This window comes from Grammomys surdaster, unplaced genomic scaffold (assembly GCF_004785775.1).
Source record: "Grammomys surdaster isolate TR1022 unplaced genomic scaffold, NIH_TR_1.0 169, whole genome shotgun sequence".
Taxonomy (NCBI): Eukaryota; Metazoa; Chordata; class Mammalia; order Rodentia; family Muridae; genus Grammomys; species Grammomys surdaster.
Window position 1 is genome coordinate 2,072,838 of NW_021604617.1, and position 20,198 is coordinate 2,093,035.

The following is a 20,198-nucleotide window of genomic DNA, read 5'->3' on the forward strand; positions in this document are numbered from 1 at the left end:
CCCCCCCTTACCCCATTTTCCCTCTCCTGCCCAGGAACCCCCATCCCATAATGTCTAGCACAATTTGATATGTAAATAATTTTGCCATACATAAAATAAAACATTGTTTTAAAGATCATAAAATGAGCAATGGATGCAGAATATTGATGTGGAGCGGTAATAATTTTTTGGACAGTAGAGTTGTGATAGCCACATAACATTGCAAGCATACGTAATGCCTTGATATAATATTACTTTTAAAACTACTAAGGTGGCAAGTGTTAAGCTGTATATAATTTAGTACATTTGAAACATAAGTTTTCTTTGTGGTTGTGTTATACTACTACAGCAGAGCACAAAATAAACTTGCAGAAAAGAAATATTTTTTTGAGTTTTCTGTTTACTCCTGAAAAAAGATATTGGTTATCAGTACACTGTGGCAATTAATATTTTATGCTTGGGGGTTTATGTAGTAACTGCCTATTGGAGTATACAAACACGTTGAAAACGTTTTACAGTAGCTGAAATGCTGTGCTATAAACTCTACTTTTAAAACTTTTAGAACTCATAAAATTATCTCATTCTGTGTCTGTTATCATGCCATGTCTCTCATTTCCAAATTCAGTGTTTGCTTGATCTAAAATAACCCGGGCACTGGCCATTATTTTCTTTTCCTGGTACGGCACGGTGTTAATCATTGTCAATAGAGGTTGATAGAGAGACATTACAGAAGAAAAATTCTTTGCTCAGGGTGTTCCAATGCTGCGTGGACAGGTGCTCCAGGTCCACCTCTGCAGGATCACCAGTGTCAGTCCCCGCGGTGTTGGAACCCCACAATTCCCTAGCTTTGCTCCGTCTCAGCCTCCAGGTTAGTGGTTCCTCCTGATGTCTGTCTGCTATTCCTATTTCTTAGAGTGTCTCTCTCACCAGCCAACCCTGCTCTGCTCCAGAATTTGTTACGGTTAATATTCTTTCTATTCATTAAAATTCTTTCTATTAAAAATTTCCTGCTCAAATTATTTTAATTTACCACTCCTAATATTGTGTGAAGATTTAAAATCCTTTTACTATACTTTGTTGTCAATTTTTAACATCAAGTTTGATGAATCACATTTTCTAATAGTACATGAAATTGAAATTTAAACTAACATATTCCCATATTTTCTTTTTCAAATTGCTTATTCTGTATACTGATCGTACATTGTTTATCTCCAAAATCCATTAGCCCTTTAATTTACTTTGTTTCCCTAGACAGGGCCATTTTTACTTTCATGTAATGTTGATACATGATTTAACGTGTTTACTAACTAAAAATTACAGAAAACATACAATATCTATCTTTCTGAGACAGGGTTAGTTAATTTAATAAGATTACATGCCTGTGCCAGCTAATTTTATGTCAACTTGACAAAAGTGAATCATCTGAGAGGAAGAAGCCACAATGGAGAAACTGCATCCATAGGATTGAGCTGTAGAAAAACTTGTAGAACATCTTTCTTAACTAGTGATTGTTTGAGGAAGGCCCAACTCATTGCGAGTGGTGCCACTCCTGGGCTGGTCATCCTGGCTTCTATAAGAAAGCAGGTAGGAACAAACCAGTAAGCAGCATCCCTCTACATCCTTCCGATCCACTCCTACCTCGAGGTCTGTCTCTACCTGAGTTCTTACCCTCACAGCTTTTGATGATGAACTTCGTGAGTGAAATAAATTTCACTTTCCTTCCCAAATTGCTTTATGGTGTGGTGTTCATCATAACAACAGTTAACCTAACTAAGACAATCTTATTATATCTAGTTTCCCCAAATGACAAAAGTTTGTCTTCTTTACAGAAGGAAACCATGTTGCACATATAAAACTGTGTCTACTCACTTTGGAATACAACTGAGTGGTGGTACAACTGAAGATATGGCCACAGTTATACCAGCCTCCTAAACTGATGTCACTGTAATTACTGTTGCTGGTCAAAATATGGAGGAAAGATGGCTACTGGCTTGTTCTTCATAGCTTCAGCAGGAACTGAACTCTAATTCTTACATATATGTACGGCTTTGACTGTGTGGAATGAAATATCTTGTAAAACCAGGCACAACCAATTTTTGTATGAGGGTTTTGGCATTAGGAGAGGACACCTAGTAGGACCCTGCATCTAAATTCTTTTGTTGGGCTTTTGTTATAGAGGAAGGTACGTAGCAGAAATTCACACCTAGCTGTGAGTGGTATGTATTTGTGTGTGTGTGTGTGTGTGTGTGTGTGTGTTTGTTTGTTTCTGTGGGTTTTGGTTGTAAGGTTGTAAGGTAAGAGACAACTAGCCTGCCCCTTCACCATCCTTGTTTGTAAACATGATATTGGCTATAGGAGAGGGGATACTTATCATGGTATCACACATAGCTGTGCATATGTATATGTATGTAGAGCCTTACTTTAGGGGAGGTGTTACTGAGGATGACCTGACACATAGCCAAATAAAGTGAGGAGGACTTTGGCTATAGGGGACTATTCTTTGCTGTTGCTGATGCTTAGTTGGAGGGAGAGACTTTGATGTTAAGAGATTAAAGCATAGAACATAATAAGTAGCCATATATGTATCTAGGACTGTGGGGTATTCAGCAATAAATGAGGGGTACCTAGCAGGACCTGACATCTAGTTTTGTGTGTGTGTGTGTGTGTGTGTGTGTGTGTGTGTTAGTTTAGTTTTGAATAGCAGTGTATATGCCCCAAGGGTTTAGGTTTGAGGTTAATGTCCATCATGGCCCAATAACTAGCAGTAGAGCTTGACTTTGATGTATCCCTTGGGGCATATACACTGCTGTGTATCAGGTTGTAATTATCACCATGCCTTCCTCTCACATAACATGCCAGATGTCAGACACAGCTACACACATACCCTTATCCCAATACCCACTGATGGCCAACAAACACTGCTATTTTTGTACTCTGTGTGGTTGTGAGAAGAGTCAAGTAGAAGCTAATGCCTAGTAGTATGGGTGTCGCCTGAGCAAGGGAAGAGTGTCAAGCAAGGCCAACACTTCACTTCTCAATTTCATGAAGTATGGCAGGAGGAGTAGCTTTCAACAAGGTCTGATAGCTAGAAGTTTATGTGAAGTAGGAGATAAAACAGGATCTGATACCTAGAAGAGGATGTGTGGTTCCTCAGAGAGGTGGTGGAGTGTGGGGAATGATTAGCTCGTGTGTCGGCATGGGTTCTTGAATCTTATAGGGCGGTGTTGTTCCCAAGTGTCTGTCATGGCTCAGTCGGTTGGAACTGTAGCTCAGCTTAGCAGCTGTGCAGGAATTTGACTGAATTGGTTCTGTGCAGGCGCTAACGGGGGCCCCGCCCAGTGTGGGGAGTTCTCGCTCAGCTCAAGGTTCCGTGGGGGCGAAGGGCTCTCCGAGTAGGGAGCCCTGGGCCAGGAGGCAGCCGGGGACCAACTGGCATCCATTCTGGGACTCCCAGACGCCGCTAGGAGCGCATGACTGGCCCGCAGGTGAGAGAAATCAGGGAAGAAGAGATAGCTCTGGCTACGAGGGAAAGGATTATTTGGTTACTTGCTTGGCTCAGAACAGCTCGACAAGCTTGCTTGATTGAAACAGCAGCCCCCATGGCTGAACACAGAGAAGCTCTCCTAATAAATCAAATTGTCTGCGAGGAAGTGTATGGTGTCCAAGAGTGCCTGAAACGTCTAAGAGTGTGTGTAAGGCATTTGGCAGTATCATCAGGGTCTGATAGCTAGCAACATATATGGGTCAGCTACAAGGTTGTGTGTGTGTGTGTGTGCGTGTGTGTGTTCAAGGGTCTTCTGCTAGTATTGTAGGAGTTGTCATGGCCTGAGTGTTGGGATACCCATCAGGTCTGAAAACCTAAAGTTTATATGGGTTGATGTGCTGTAGTATCATGCAGGGCCTACTGTCTGGGTCAGTGTTTGGAGGCGATGACTCAGAAGGATTGAAACCTAAGAGCGCATGTAGGTGGTGTGAGGGTGTCACATAGGGCCCAATAATTAGCAGTGTATTTTATGTACAGTGGCAGGAATATATCCATCATAGCCTGATAATGAGAGGTAAATATGGGATTAAATGTCTTTATTCAGGGCCCAGTACCTAAGAATACATGTAAGATGTGTTTGAAGGTTTGTTCACCAAGGCATGATTCCTAACAGGTAATTTGTTATTTTGTGGGAAATCATGCACTGGCCAAGACTTAGAAACTTAGAAACATATTTGAGGGTGTGTGTATGGGGGGGGGTGTTGTACAGCAGGGACTGACACATGGCAGTGCAAATGGGGGTACCCTGGAGTTGGTGTCCAGTAGCACATTATACCTACTGCTATATGTCAGATCAGGAGGCATCCAGTCGGGTTAGAACCTAGTAGTATACATGTGTTATTGACACAAGGTGGAGTTTCCAACAAAACCTGATACGTATTACCCCTATCACCTTATCTCAGTTGAGACTGGGTTTAGAGGAACATAAAGTGGAGTCTAATATCTATCATTGTATGGGGGACAGCAGAAGGGCTGTTGAACATCCAGGCCTGATCCCCCAAAATACTATGTAGAGTTAGGGTAAAGAGTGTCCCTTATGACATTAATCTAACTATATATAAGGTATTAATTGAATGAGGTACATGCATAGCACATATAACATTCACATATAACAAAATACATTCTCCCTTTTCTTCTTACATATTTACAGGAATTGCCTCAAGACAGACTATTTCACTCTGATTTGATATTTTAAAACCATGGTAATTTAATATATTCATAGTGATGATGTTCTAAGATTATTATTATCATCATCATCATTATTATTAATTATTTGCCATAGGATTTTACTCTACAGATAGATATGTATGGTGTAGGCAACTGATAACAAATGTGGGAAGTATTAAAATGCTGGAAGGTCATGATAAGATGTGTATTTATTTTTATTGTTTTTATTATTATTACTAGTAGTACTATTATTATTATGTCATTCATTTTACATTTTGCTCATTGCCCCCTTCTAGTTATCCCCTCCCACACTCCTTCTACATCTCCCCTTCTCCTCTGTGAAGGTGGGGATCTCCTGGTTCTGCTCCCACCCTGGCAAAATGTGTATTTCTTATATTGCTTAGTATTTGTGTAGAACTCTGATTTGTGTGGCAGTTATTTCCAAGAGTGGTGCACCGCTTTTTAATTACAATGTATTATTACACAGGTATAGAATTCTTTTCTATATTTAGAGTTGGTGTGCCTTAGTGGTTGTTGTGCTACAAAGTTCCTAATGGGCTGTGACCATCCTGGCCTGGAGGTCTCTATTCAGCTCAGGCTATTATTGATCTTTATCCCTTTTCCTCCCAAGTCTTGGCATGACAGACTTGAGCAAACCACACTTGGACAATGAACTGATATGTTGTGCTTTGCATTTGTGTTTGTGACAGATATAGACTTGTTTCTATGCTTTGCCAGATTTGAGTATTTATGGAATGCTGACTTCAAAGGATTGAGTAGGAACGATATCATCACCTCTGTACTCTAAAGTTATTGTAGGGAATTGGAGGGCAGGGTTGTAGCACTGTTGTAGAGCTTTTAATTTCCACATAGTGTGGCCCTAATACAGACAAAATGAAAAAGAGGTACAATTTCTTCCCCCAAATGTTTGAAGGAAATTGCCATTAATGCTATATAATACTTGAAGTCAGCCATGTCAGTATAGATAATTATCCCACTCCTCAGGAGATAGAGGCAGATGAATCTCCATAAATTTTAGAACAGCCTGTATTTTTCCTATTTTTTATATTTTGGGGATTATAATATAATCACAACTTTCTCCCTTCCCTTTCCTCCCTCCAAACTGGTCCATATAACCACCTACCCTCACTACCCCCTTCCTGGTCTCCCCCTCACACAGTCACTCCCCCATCCTTTTCCCTCCTTGTCCTCTGAGAGGATGAAGGACCCTCTGGGAATCCCCCCTCCCTGGAGCATCAAGTGAGAGCAGCTTGTTCTAAGTAGAGAATCTCAGGCCAACCAGGGGTAGTGAATTGGCTCAGCAGGTGAAGGTGCTTGCCATCAAACCTGACACTCTGAGTTCAATATCCAGGACCCTTCATTACTGAAGAAAAAACTCACAAATTACCCTCTGGCTTCTGAAGGTACACAGTATCTCCTGTGTGTGTGTATGTCTGCACATACCCACATGTATATACACACACATAATTTAATTATTAAAAAAAAAGTCAAGGAGCCTGAAACCTCAAGAATGACAAATTTGACCTTTGGCTCCCCATGTACACACATGCAGACATACATACATGAATGTCAATAGGTACTCACTCCTCACACACAAATATATATGCACTTATGATATGGACAAGAAATCTGTATCTAATGTATCAACATCAAGACTACAATGCAGGGCACATTAACACTGGCTAACACTCGAATAAAGTATACATACTACCTTCTTTTTAGGTGTTCACTAAGATGAATTCCTAATAAAGTCAGTGACTGGAGAGTTATGAAATCTAAGAGTTAAAGAAAAATTTATGAAGCCACTTACTTTCCTAAAAACAAAGAAACCCTTGCAAAGAACATGAATCTCAGAAACTACACAGGAAATGCTGATAACTCAAGTCTTGTAAATATTTATATTTTTTCATTTCAGAAGAACAATTATATGTGTTAATAAATGTCTGACCCTGTTAATTACAAAGAGCTTACATGAAGCAGTAGAAAAAAGACAAATCATCCAATAAGAAATGTGAACCCTTGTGGTCAAGTTGTTTACAGACAGTTAAATCTTTTAGTAGCCTTTGAAGGAGGGCCTCCTGCTTAATGTGAGGCTGGGAAGGGCAGGGCAAAGGGCTTGGAAACAGTCAGGAATGCCTTGCTCCTGTGACGGACAGGCTGTGTAATGTCAGGAAAGTCCATGTTCCGATACACCTCATTTCTCGCAATCAGTCCTGAATGTGTACCATGATTGTATACCATGGGAGAAATGACATGAGGCTCAATGTTGGATGCTCTCTCATTTTTGCTCCTTACTAACTGCTGGCACACAAAGAAGTGACTTTGTCTTCTGAGGTTAGAGGAATTGTCCCTTTGCATTTGGCTTCTCCAGTGCACCATGGAAGTCCATGCAATGGACACGGCAATGAAATGGAAACTCAACCAAAGCAGGGAATTTTTATAAACACATTTTCTGGTGAAATATTTTTATGTTGGATAAAAAATTGACAATTTTTAAATGTGCATTTTATATGAATAAGAAGATTTTGTTTTAAGTTTTATTATTATTATTGAAAATAGGTTCGTCTATCATACAGAACCTTCTGATTACAGTTTCTCCACTTTCTACTCCTCCCTGCTGTTCCCTACCTCCCCTCTTAACTAGATCTACTCCCCCCACCCTTTTCTTTTCAGAAAAGAATAGGCCTTCAGAGAACAATAGAAAATCAGGATAAACCAAACTACATGAATCAAGACAAAAGCCCTCATTTGGAGACTGGACAAGTCAATCCAATAGGAGTAAAAGGGTCCAAAGAGCAAGGAACCGAGTCAGAGAAACTCCTGCCCCCTCTGTTAGGAGTCCCACAAAGACACCTACCTAGCAACTGTAACAGATATACAGAAGATGTACACAGATTCATGCAGGCCTCTTGCTTACTTGTTCAGTCTCAATGAGCCAAATGAGCCTTGCAAATAAATAGATTTTAAAAACAGATAAAATGATAAAAGAAATACAGATAAAATATTTATGGAAAGATATTTGTGTTTTTTCCCTTAGATATCAATGGTTTCTGTTTGAAAGGACATTTGTTGTTCTTTGCAAACTTGATAATAATTTTAATAATTATCTATAGGCAACCAAAAGTGGCAATACCACCCCTTATGCAGCATTCATGCCCTGTCATGCCATACATATCACAGACATTGCATTTAAAGATAGGAGATCACTTATAGCATAGATTTTAGGTAGTAGAATAAATAGCAATCATTCAAATGAAAGAACAAAAGGTCTATTACATAGTTATTTTTTCAGGAAAGTTTAACATAATGTATTAAAAGAACATGTTATTTTAAATAAATAAATTAAAATGAACTTATTATAGACAGCAAGATGAAATATTGTGGGAGAATAGGCAAACAACAGATACATTCAAATAGCCAAAACTTTTCACTGGAAAGGAATTTTCTTCCATCCTGTGATTTTGGTTTGAATTTGTTTCTTACTTTTAATTTATATTAAGTGCTAATAAATACACTAGACTATAAACTTCTGTTCATGGGGTTTTTATTTCACCATTCAGAACTTTGATTTAAATTTATGTGGGAGTATGTATGTGTTGGGACATGCATGCCAAGATACATATATGGAGGTCAAAAAACAACCTGAACTGCTCTCCTATCATGGGGATTCAGAAAACTGAATTCAGGTGGTAACATTAGATGGCAGTCACATTACTTTTATTCTGACAAGGGTTTTTGACTATCTTAGATGTGAGATTTACATTCCAGATGGGGGATAGTGTTATATCCCAGAAACAAGTCATGCTCAGTAATAAGCCTTGAATATTGCAAACTACTTTCAGCAGCACGACAGGTTTTGGTGAAATATTTCCTAGAGAAACATATCCTGAGTGTGTTTCCTATTCCAATTGTGTGCATTCTAGTGCTTTTGCCCATGGTAGTTTTCATAATAATCCTATTCATGTAGCAACACTGAAGATTTTAACATGTTTGGTTATTATTTTAAAAAAAAACTGTGAATGTTTTGTAGTAATAGGAACTAGGAACATGGCTTGGTTGTTACAGTATTTGATATTCAAGCATGAGCCCATGAGTTCCCATTCCCAGGGTACACAGAATAAACTGGAAGTCTAACTTCAGTTTGTGCGAGAAGAGAGAAGAGGATGCCTGGGACTTGCTGTGTGTTTCATTGCCTATATGATCAACAAAGCCCATTTCAAGGAAATAGAGGAGAAACTGATTGACACACTCACACAGACACACACACACACAGACACACACACACAGGAGGTAGGGGTAATGTCTACAACTAAAATGCCTGATATTTGGGAGTCTGAATCCCATTGGATATGTGGAAATAATGGACACTCACACATCACCACAGGAGTGGTAGATGGGAACCTTCGACTCCTAAACCACAAATGCTTGCCAACTTGTAATTATCCAGCTACAGCGTTATAAAGTCATACAGTAGAAAAAAAAACCATAATGTTATAGGTGCCATATGATGAAAAAGCATTTAAAAATTGTGCACCCTGAAGAAATATGATACAAATATTACAAATCCTGAGGACCACATCATATCAAATTGTCAGGAAAGACGAATGTAAAAAAACATAAAGAAGACCTCTTATTGTCTGGGGCAGACCTTTTTCCCTATCCATTTACTTATTTATTTATTTATTTATTTATTTATTCATTTTATATTCTAATCACTTCCTGTTTATAGTTTCCCCCTCCCCCTGTCCTCTGAGATGGTGAGTCTCCCCTGGTTATCCTCCAACCTGGCATATCATGTCTCTGCATTTACACACATCCTTTCCCACTGAGGCCAGATAAGCCAGCCCAGTTGGGGAATGGAGTCCACAGACAACAACAGCTTTAGGGATAGCTCCCACTCTAGTTGTTGGAGGACCCACATGGAGACTGAGCAGGACGTCTACTATATAAGTGCCAAGGGCCTTGGTTGAGGTAGACCTTCTTACATTGTGGGCTGCATTTGTGAATGTAGGGTGTCACCAGAAGCTATTTACTCTAGGTCTCCCTATAAAAACTGTTCCCTTGTACCATTGCTGTCTAAAAGATGCCTAGCACTGACAGAGATAATGAGCACTGCGGTGATTTGGTGAGCAACTGGCCAGGGAAAGAAAAGTGAGTCAGAAGCAGGGGATTGATAAAAGTAAGAAAAAATGGGGAAGGGAAATCTGTGATTGGGGGGATAAGGAAGAGAGGGAGGCAGGAAAGGAGGGTGGAAGGGACAAGAAGAGGGACAAGTGCTGGGGAAAGATGACCTTATGAGGTGGTAGGGAGGACAGGGAAGCACTCTGAAGCCAGGCTGAGCTGTAGTGCAAGTGCCTGTTGCACCCCGGGTTTCCTCTGCAAAAGGTTAAGCACATACATTCCTGCTTCTGCCATTTATCATCACGGCTCCAAAGGAAGTAGAGTATGGCATTCTCTTCTTTTTCAGACAAGTAATATTCTCACCATATTAAAACAGATGCTGCAGTTAAGAAAGGAGGAAGAGCCTTTGAACTCAGTAGGTAAAGAAAAGTTTACAGGTCCTGAAAAGCAGAAAATTAAATTTTCTTGTCCCCTAGGCAGCAATACAACAAGAAGTAAACATGTGCTAGGGTGAAAAAAGCCCAGCAAACTTCAGGAAGAAAAGAGACATTCTGGGTGTGGAGCTGCTGGTTAGTTGCTCAAATAATGTCAGTGTCAGTGTTTTCAATATTTTCACACAACATGGCATGGATTTTGTAATTATGGAGCTACTGTTTTAATTATGGAGCTACTGTTGACTTATCCTTGCTACTTATAACCCCTCAGATATAGTTTCAATAATCCCAAGAAAAAAGTCACTGGTCCACCAATTTCGACATTAGATCCCTGATCTTATGTTCTATTGTGCATTGTGGTCCCTCTTCTGAGATGAATTGATTACACAAGTCTTTCACATGACAGACTTTTACCCAGGTAATGCCTGGACTCCTGTGCATTCTCTGCTGTTACTCTTTCTTGAAATACATCTTCCTATCTATAGCTTTTCTCTCCTGTTCCTCTTTAAAAATGAAGCCCCGACAACCCAGTCTAATAATAAAAGCTGTATCCTTCAACATCTTCTATATTCTGCTTCCGCTAGTTAATGAAAGCAACTAAGGAAAATAGAACACACTGTTTAAAAAACAAGTGAGCAGACTACATTAACCTCATGAAGAAGGAAGACCAAAGTGTGGGTGCTTCGGTCCTTCTTAGAAGGAGTAACAAAATACTCAAGGGACCAAATATGGAGACAAAGTGTGGGACAGAAACTGAAGGAGGGGCTGTCTGGAGACCATTCCACCTGGGTATCCATCCCATGTGCAGTCACCAAAGGTAGCTGCTGATGTGGATGTCAGAAAGTGCATGCTGACAGGAGCCTGATATAGCTGTCTCCTTAGAGGTCTGTCAGAGCCCGACATATTCAGAGGCGGATGCTCACAGTTAACCATCAAACTGATCAAGGGTTCCCAAAGAAGGGGGTAGAGAGAAGAATGAAGGAGCTGAAAGGGTTTGCAGCCCCATGGGGAAAGCAACAATATCAACCAACCAGAGCTTTCAGGGTCTAAACCACCAGCCTGGGAGCACATAGGAAGGGACCCATAGCTCCAGCTGTATATGTAGGGGAGGATGGCCTTGTCAGGCATAGGTGGGAGAGGAGATCCTTGGTCCAGCGAAGGCTGGATGCCCCAGTGTGAGGGAATTCGAAAGTGGGGAGGTAGGAGTGGGTGGGTAGGTGGGGGCACATCTTCATAGAAGCAGGAGGAAGGGAGATGAAATAGGGGATTCCTGGGAAGCAGGGTGTTGTGGATAGCCCTGGCCTTGTATTTTGATGCTAATTCCCCTTTCCTGGGAAGGGCTGCAGAGGAGTGAATCAGTACACAAATGACTTCTATTGAACCTTCTGCCCTCCTTAATTTGTAAAATAAAGGCTAGAGCCAGTGATTGGGCAGAGAAGGGGAGGTTGGTGGGGGAGGGAGAGGACAGGACGAAGGAGGAGGAAGACAATGGAGGTGGACAAAGACAATGGAGGAGGACGATGATGGAGAGGAAGACTGAGGAGCAGGAGGTGGAAGGACAAGCATGTGACTTGGAAAACCCCACAATTTATAAGGGTCTCATAGCTGAGGAATAGAGTAGTGTAGTGGTGAATCTGCCCAATCTAGGTGTGCAGCTTATATTCATAATTATTGAGTTGTGTTTTATTTAATCGATCTTATTTGACTGGGAGATTTACTGCAATGGGGGGGGGGAATAATATCTGAAATGTAAATAAAATATCCAATAAAAAATAAAATATAAAAACAAGTGAGCATAGCAGGATGGGCTCCCATGTCTCCTGTCCCTACTGTTTCTTCCCCATGTATCCCTCAGCATTGGCACACTCAGGATTGGACCATGTTTATTCTCAAAGCCTGTTTTACTAATTAACGCAGTCCAAGTTGATAGATATAAATATACAGAGGGTTTTAAAACCACCAAAATCAAATTGTCTTTTCCAGTAAATCCTAGTAGCATTCTTCCTATAGGCTGCTGGCCAGGAAGTCCCTGAAGAAAGTTGAATTGTTCAAGGTATTTACCAATAATACCTACTCTAAACAGACCATATTCTTGGCCTTGATTTCCCTGGGTGCTTTTGACAAAATCAGCTGAAATAATTAGGTGGGTCTGTTACTAGGCTTTGTGGTCAGTCAGCCCCATGTGTCCAGTCTCTCTGTTCCTTCCCTGTGGTACTTTCTGTATATCTGAGACTTTGTGGGAAGTGTCTTAAAGAATCTCTTCTGCCTTCTGTCATCTCTTCTAGGATTAGTAGAATTGGATGTTACATTTAGTGTTTGGGTATCAGACTGAATTTTGCTGAATCTGTAGTTGACATTCAAAGTATCTCTCACCTTAAGAAGAGTGATTGAGGGTACAAGAGAGTATTTTTCTTTGATTTCTCTCAGTCATGTGTCAAAGAATTATATTAATTATTAATTAATTAATTAATTAGCATTCCAAATATAGTGACCCCTCCCTCCTCTACTCTCAGTCCTTTCCCCCACCTCCTCCTCCATTTATTTTCAGAAAAAGGGAGACCTTCCATAGATATCCACCAGTCCTAGACTATCAAGTTGAAGTAAGACTAGGCTCATCCTCTCCTTTTGAGGCTAGATGAGGAATCCCACTAGGAGGATAGGGTCTCAAAGGCAGGCAATAGAGTCAGAAACAGTACCTGCTCTGGCTTTTAGAAGTACTGTCTGAAGATCAAGCTACATACACAGTAGTAACATACGTGTAGAATGTGGTGTTCAAGTCTTTTACTAGTAATATGTAGTTTTCAGTGTAATATGTAGTTTTCAGTGTGTGATTTAAGCTTTAGTAATGTTTCTTTTGCAGATATGAATGATCTTGCATTTGGGGCATATGTATTCAGAATTGAGAAGTCATTTTGGTGAATTTTTCCTTTGATGATAGTAAAGTATCCTTCCTCATCTGTTTTTATTAATTTTGGTTTAAAGTTTGTTTTGTTAGACATATAAATGACTATACCAGCTCACTTCTTAAGCTCATTTGCATTATCTTTGATGTTAAGGTATGTTTCTCATATGCAGCAGAATGTTAAATCCTGTTAACAGATCCATTCTGTTAGCCTGTGTTTTTTTATTGGGGCATAATTGAGGCCATTAATGTGAGAGATATGAATAACCAATGACTGTTAATTTGTGCTATTTTGATTTTATTGATGGTTTTGTGTGTGTGTGTGTGTGTGTGTGTGTGTGTCCCTTCTTTTTCTTTTACTAGTGTGAAATTGTTTCCTGTGTTTTTGACAATGTAGTTAACCTCCTTTGATTGGAGTTTTCCTTCTAGTATCTTCTGTAAGGCTAGATTTGTGGATAGTATGGTTTAAATTTGATTTTTGTCATGACATATCCTGTTTTCTCTATCTATAGTGATTGAAAGTTTTGCTGGGTATAGTAGTTTGAACTGACATCTGTAGTCTCGTAGACTCTGCAAGACATCTCCCCAGGTCCCTTTCTATCTTTCGGAGTCTCTGTTGAGAAATTGGGCATAATTCCTATAGGTCTACTTTTATATGTTTTATTTTCTGATCCAGATTTTAATGTTATTTCCTTGTTCTGTGTACTTACTGTTTTATTATGTAGCAGGATAACTTTTTTTCTGGTCCAATCTATTTGGTGTTTGTAAACTTCTTGTATGATTATAGGCATCACTTTCTTTTGATTAGGGAAATTTTCTTCTATGATTTTGTTGAAAATATTTTCTGGTCTGCTGAGCTGGGAATCTTCTCCTATTTCTTTTATTCTTAGGTTTAGTTTTCTCATAGATTTCTTGGAGGTTTTGTGTCAGTTACTTTCTAGATTTAGCCTTTTCTTCTATGCATGCATCAATTTCTTCTTTGCCTGAGACTCTTCAAACTCTTGTAGTCTTTTAATGATGCTTGTGTATGTAATTCCTGTTTGCTTACCCAAATTTCTCATCTCCAACATTCTCTCAGATTGTGTTTTCTTTATTCTTCTATTTTCATTTTCAGGTCTTCTGATGTGGAAATTTCTGGTTTCTTGGGAAATTCAGTTGTGTCACGTGATGTTTTCCTGGAAGCTGTCTATGAGAGGATATTTTGCTGAAGCAGACACATGAGAGGACAAATAATGGTTTGCAGGAGTGGGCATTAGAGAGAGCACATGATGTTTAGAAAGAATATAAATATAACCCTACAGACAGTGAAAGGGAGCTCCTTAAAGTCCTCTATCATCTTCATATGTTTGGATTTAAAGTCTTTTTCTTGTGTTTTATCTGTGTTGGAGTATCCAATTTGTTGTACCATGATATCTGTGCTCTTCAGATGCCATAAAGACTGGGCAAAATGAGCCTTGGCTCATTATGCAAAGGGAAGATAGTATTATGGAATGGATTTTCTTAGCACATAAACAAAATAAATAATTAAAGGCTTATATTTAGCCAGGCAGAGGTGGCGCACAACTTTAATCCCAGCACTTGGGAGGCAGAGGCAGGTAGATTTCTGAGTTCGAGGCCAGCCTGGTCTACAGAGTGAGTTTCAGGACAGCCTGGGCTATAAAGAGAAACCCTGTCTCAAACAAACAAACAAAAACAAAAAAGCAGACTTATATCTTAAAATTTCTGATTTAATCATAAAAGGTAGACTAAGACTATATCAATTGTCAGAAACAATCTTAGCAGAAATCATAGTATCTTACACTACTGCTGAGACCATGTCATTATGGGTAATCAGTGAAGATCGGCAAAAACCTTGTAGCAACTATTGGGGAGAAATTAACAGTAAATATTCTATAAGCAAGTGTCTTCAGTTTACAAAATGAACTAATTGGATTCTCCTATGTATTATAAATGGAGCACCAATTCCTGACACACCTATAGTCTATACTGATACAAGTAATTTGTAAATGGCAGAGATAAGTCAGACAAAATGAGCAAAGTAATTCAAAGATCATGTAATCCCAGTTCAAAAATTAGAGCTCTGTGCAATTCTTAGGCTATTATTAGGTTTTCCTTAATCTCTTAATATAATTATTGGCTCTTAATATGCCAAAAGAGCTATTCTGCATATACAAACTGAAAATTTTATTCCAGATAATTCAGACTTGCTTTTTTATTTATACAGATGCAACAAGCAATCAGAAATAGAAGCTATCCACTATATATCACCTATATTAGGTCTTGTACAGGGTTATCAGATACACTGGCACAAGGAAATGAAGATATTGGCCAATTATTAATAGAAAAAAAATATTTTGGAAGCCTCAACATTTCATTTAGAAAAAATCCTCTATTCTGACAGTAAAGATTTTTTTTTTAATTCCATCAGCTAACAATTATAAGAAAATGTCCTATGTGTTCTTTGTGTAACTAAGCTCTATTGCCTGCTGGAAGTAACTGTAAGGGTACCAAAACAATAAAATGAAATAAAAATAAGAGATGCTACATGGATGTGTTTCATTTTGCAGATTTTGGAAAACTAAATTTTGTACACCATACCACTGATACACATTCAGAATTTCAACACTTTAGGTTCTGAGAAGGCTGATTCTGTAAATACACATTTATTGGAATTAATGGCTATTGTGTGGGTGCCAGTACAAATTAAGACTGAGATTGCTGCCACGTTTGTCTCAAGTAAGATGAAGAGATTCTTGTATACTATAGTAGACAGCACGTTACAACATACCGCACAATTCTACGGGACAGGCAGTTGTAAAAAGATATAACCACATCTTAAAGGAAATGCTAACAAAACAAAAGGAAAAGTAAAGACCCACAGGGATAGACTAAATAGTGCCCAACTAACTTTAAATTTTCTGAATGGTAACGAGAAAGTAACAACAGCAGACAAGAGATGGTGAGTTATAGAAAAAACTGTGTATCTTCAGGAGGGGGTCCCTCTGTCACGCCTAACGTTTATTAACTTGGAAAGACTCATAGCTTTTCTTTTCCTATGGAAATATATCCATAACCTCTCCCTCAGTGTAAAAAACTTCCTGTTTTCCATTCTGAGGTAGGAGATCTTTATGTGTCTATTTCTTTGCATAGTTATCAATTTGTAACTCTTAGTTCCTAATCTGGAGATTCCTGTACCGTTGTCTCCCTCTGGTGTTTGATTCTGGACAGTGCAGTCCTTTCCAATTCTTTTATTCATAGGGAGGAGCTAACTCTAGGAAAACAAACAAACAAAACGAGGATTCTGTACTTCTGATCCTCTTTTGTCTCTTATGCATCGGGCATAAAGTTGGACTCCACCCAGCAGTATGTACACTGACCCCAGGCACCCTCGGTGCAAGCAGGCAGAGGAGCAGGATCTGGCTGTCCTGTGTCCTGTTTAAATGTGGGGATGTGGGAAAGCTAGCCTAGGAAGGCTGACTCAGGCAAAAATGCCCAAATCAGCCCGCTGTCTCCCTGACAAAGTGTTAGAAAGCTAGCTCTTGTATTTTTCAGCTATTGATCCTCAGCTGTGAAGGCTGTGTCTCAGGCAGCCATGCCGCCAGGGCCCCTAGTCGGGTCTCAGGCACAGGGAACCCTGGCTGTGTTTTGGCACTGGCTCAATGTAAGGTATGCCAATGTAGTAAGAATTTATAACCCTAGTAAGCCCATATAAAAGACACACAATTTTCATCGGGAGGGGCTAACGCTAGGAAAACAAACAAACAAACAACTTATTCCCTAGCTATAAAGCCCCTTGTTACTTGCTATTTCTCCTGGTCAGGGGGTTCTGGTCCATGGCAGCTTCCTCTTCCTTTGTCTTCCTCTCTTCCCTCTCTCTACCAGCAGAGCCCCTCTCTCGAACCTCTAGTCCCACCTTTCTACCTTCACTGCCCAATTATAGGCTATAGCCTTTTATTGACCAATTAAATTGGGGAGAAGGTTCACATGGCATCACTTGAGTATGTGAGGATCTGCTCATGGGGGTAACCATATCTTGAGAAACCAGTATTTAACATTAGAATACAAGCAGCATCAGATCAACCCACTGCAGTACTCAAACCTCAAAACCTCAAGCTTGGCTTGGCTTTTTCCCTTCCTTGAAACCTTCTGGCACCCTGTCTCATCCAGTTTCTAAAATGGGAAATAATTAGCATTGCAAAAATCACTGCCAATCAGGTTCTGGTTCACTAAAAAATCATTCCCAAGATCCAGGCTGATGATTTTGATGACACCTCCCCTTTATAAAACAAAAAGTGGGTGGTGTAGGACCAGAAAGATGTGAGACCAGGGGAGCCAATCCAGAGCAAGAGTGAGGTCGAGATGTGTCCAAACCATGAAAATCTCTTCCTGATACCAGCAGGAGTAGGTCAGTTTCCTCCTTGTTCTGGGACTGAATGTCCTGGAACCCATAAGCCTTATGACTTTCACAATCCACCACAGTTGATATAGTTATGAAGTCTGATGGCCAGATTACAAGTTAAACTTACACTCTTCTTACAAGAACATGGTCAGTGAGTACCTGGAATTCCTTTTCATGGAAATGAAGCATTTCCAGCACCTCAGCCCCAGACAATGATGTGTACTCACCCCACACCCCCTCAAATCCCTACCAAGTTCTCAAGGTTTATATAACCCTTGTTCACCCCCAATAATGAAAGTCATTTAACTGAAAACCATTTCTGGAGAACACTGTTTCTTATGCACTCCAGTCAACTGAAATCTGGTCTAACCCACCTACTGGTGCTAAGCTTCATCCCTACCAATCCAGCCCAGTGCACAATGGTGCCTTGGTACCCTGAGGGGAAAAGCAGACCTAGGGTGGCCGGTCTCTCAAAGTTCAAGACTAATTAAGGCTACATAGTTAAATCCTGTTGGTAAATAAATAAATGTATGTCCTTAGGCTTTATTGTCCATTGGTTTTCATTGGAAAACCCATTACAATTCAGTGTGAAAGATTCTTATTATCTCTCCCTTCCCCACTTCTATTCCCTCTCTCCCCCTCTATTTTCTTTTCTATTTTCCATTCTTTATTTTGTCCTCATCAATAAATGGCCCTAAAACAAATAAGCACCACAAAAACTGATTACCTTGAGGTGGCAGAAGAAAGAGGCAGGGAAAGAAAGCTCACAGCAAGATAATTGTATAAGTTGATGCATGGGGCATACATGGTGGAGGGAGAGAAGCTACTCATACAAGTTATCATTTGAACTCTGCAGGGGTTGTATAGGGTGAACAGATGCATGGGTGTGTTCACACATGTACAGATACACATACAAACACAGATGAACACACCAACACAAACACACATACTCATACAAAGACACACATGCAGTCACACACACAAACATATACACTCATGCACACACATGCCAGGGGCTTTCCTGGCATCCAGTTCCCTGAAGAAGGCAATGAAAGGGGGTAAGGAGTCAGTGGTTGCATGGCCAAAACTGCTTACTTTTGGCAATTTAACTCTTTCTTTAACAGTTTGATATTCTGGGCCAAAAGCCACTGGCTTCTGGCAATTTAACCCTTTCTTTAACTCTTTGCTATTCTGTGATCAAAAACTGCTGGCTTTGGACAATTTAACTCCTACTGATAGCATCAGGAGATTAAGAAAAAAAAAAGAGTTGATACCTGGGCTCTTTTCTCTCTTGCTCAAGGGTCACTCACAGGCTAGGCCAGAGGCTCAGAGTTTATTCACTCTTATGAGCCAGAGAGAAAAGAAAAAGAAGAAGAAAAGAAAGTCAGGCACACATGTGTGTGTGCGTGCACACACACACACACACACACACACGGTTGGACCTGACCACCTATTTTATTAATTTATAAATGTACATGCATACTTATATACATACACATATACCTACATACATCTGTATATACATGCACATAGACAGACAGACATATATACATATGTACATTTGTGGGATGAAGTTGAGCTCCAAAAGCCACACTTTATTTCTTCTCTCTGGCAATGTTTAACTTCTTAGACAAAAGTTCTTTATAAAATTATCTCATAGATAAAATATTACACAAAAGGGGAGTTACAGAAGAATGACAATAGTAAGTTCAAAGCAGTGTTTCATTCTATAAGCTCATAAGTTCAAAGCAACAGTTTCACATGGCCTTGCTTTATCACAGTGACAACCCGTGGCTTCCTTGGACCTGACCTAGAATGAACGTTTTTTCCTTAATCACAAATCTGTCCCAACTCTATTTCTCTTCTTAGTGCAATTTATGAAAGCTCATTGTATTCCTTATTATATAGCCTTTACTTACTATTCTATGAAGAGAGGGCACATTCTATTCTTGATTCTAACCTTATTACATTTTTCTGACAAAATAACTAAAACCATCTTCCTAAACTTTCTTCCTAAAATTACTTGAATTCTATAAAATCATTAATTCATCTAAACAGCATCAATTTATGAAAGTTCATCTTCATGTTGATCTGCAGGAAGTTTGCCCAATAGGGTGGGCTGATGTCCAACAATCATTAGGCTATATTAGTGGCAGGAGAGGTATATCAGCAATGAGAAACAATCCTGGGATGAAGTCCCTGGGGCTGTGCCTTTCCAGTGTGTACCCGTTGCACATATGCAAAATGGTGGTCCATCTCCAGGAAATTCATTTGGTTGTCATAGCCTTTCCTAGATGCTCTCTCTCTCTCTCTCTCTCTCTCTCTCTCTCTCTCTCTCTCTTCCTGTCTCTCTCTCTTCCTCTCTCTCTTCCTCTCTCTCTCTCTCTTGCTCTCTCTCTCTCTCACTCGCTCTCTTCCTCTCTCTCTTCCTCTCTCTCTCTTCCTCTCTCTCTCTTCCTCTCTCTCTCTTCCTCACTCTCTCTCTCTTCCTCTCTTTCGCTCTCTCTCTCTTGCTCTCTCTCTCTCTCACTCGCTCTCTTCCTCTCTCTCTTCCTCTCTCTCTCTTCCTCTCTCTCTCTTCCTCACTCTCTCTCTCTTCCTCTCTCTCTCTCTCTCTCTCTCTCTCTCTCT

The 20,198-nt window shown here is 39.8% G+C and overlaps 1 protein-coding gene across 1 annotated transcript in view; it reads left to right on the top strand.

Moving 5' to 3' along the window:
- The first annotated feature begins 773 nt into the window (after nucleotides 1-773).
- Nucleotides 774-20,198, top strand: part of Sult1c3 (sulfotransferase family 1C member 3) — a 67,663-nt gene continuing 48,238 nt past the window's right edge. The window contains exon 1 of the mRNA XM_028766639.1: nucleotides 774-847. The gene's annotated coding sequence lies outside the window, so the exon portion shown is untranslated. The remainder of the gene's footprint in view (nucleotides 848-20,198) is intronic.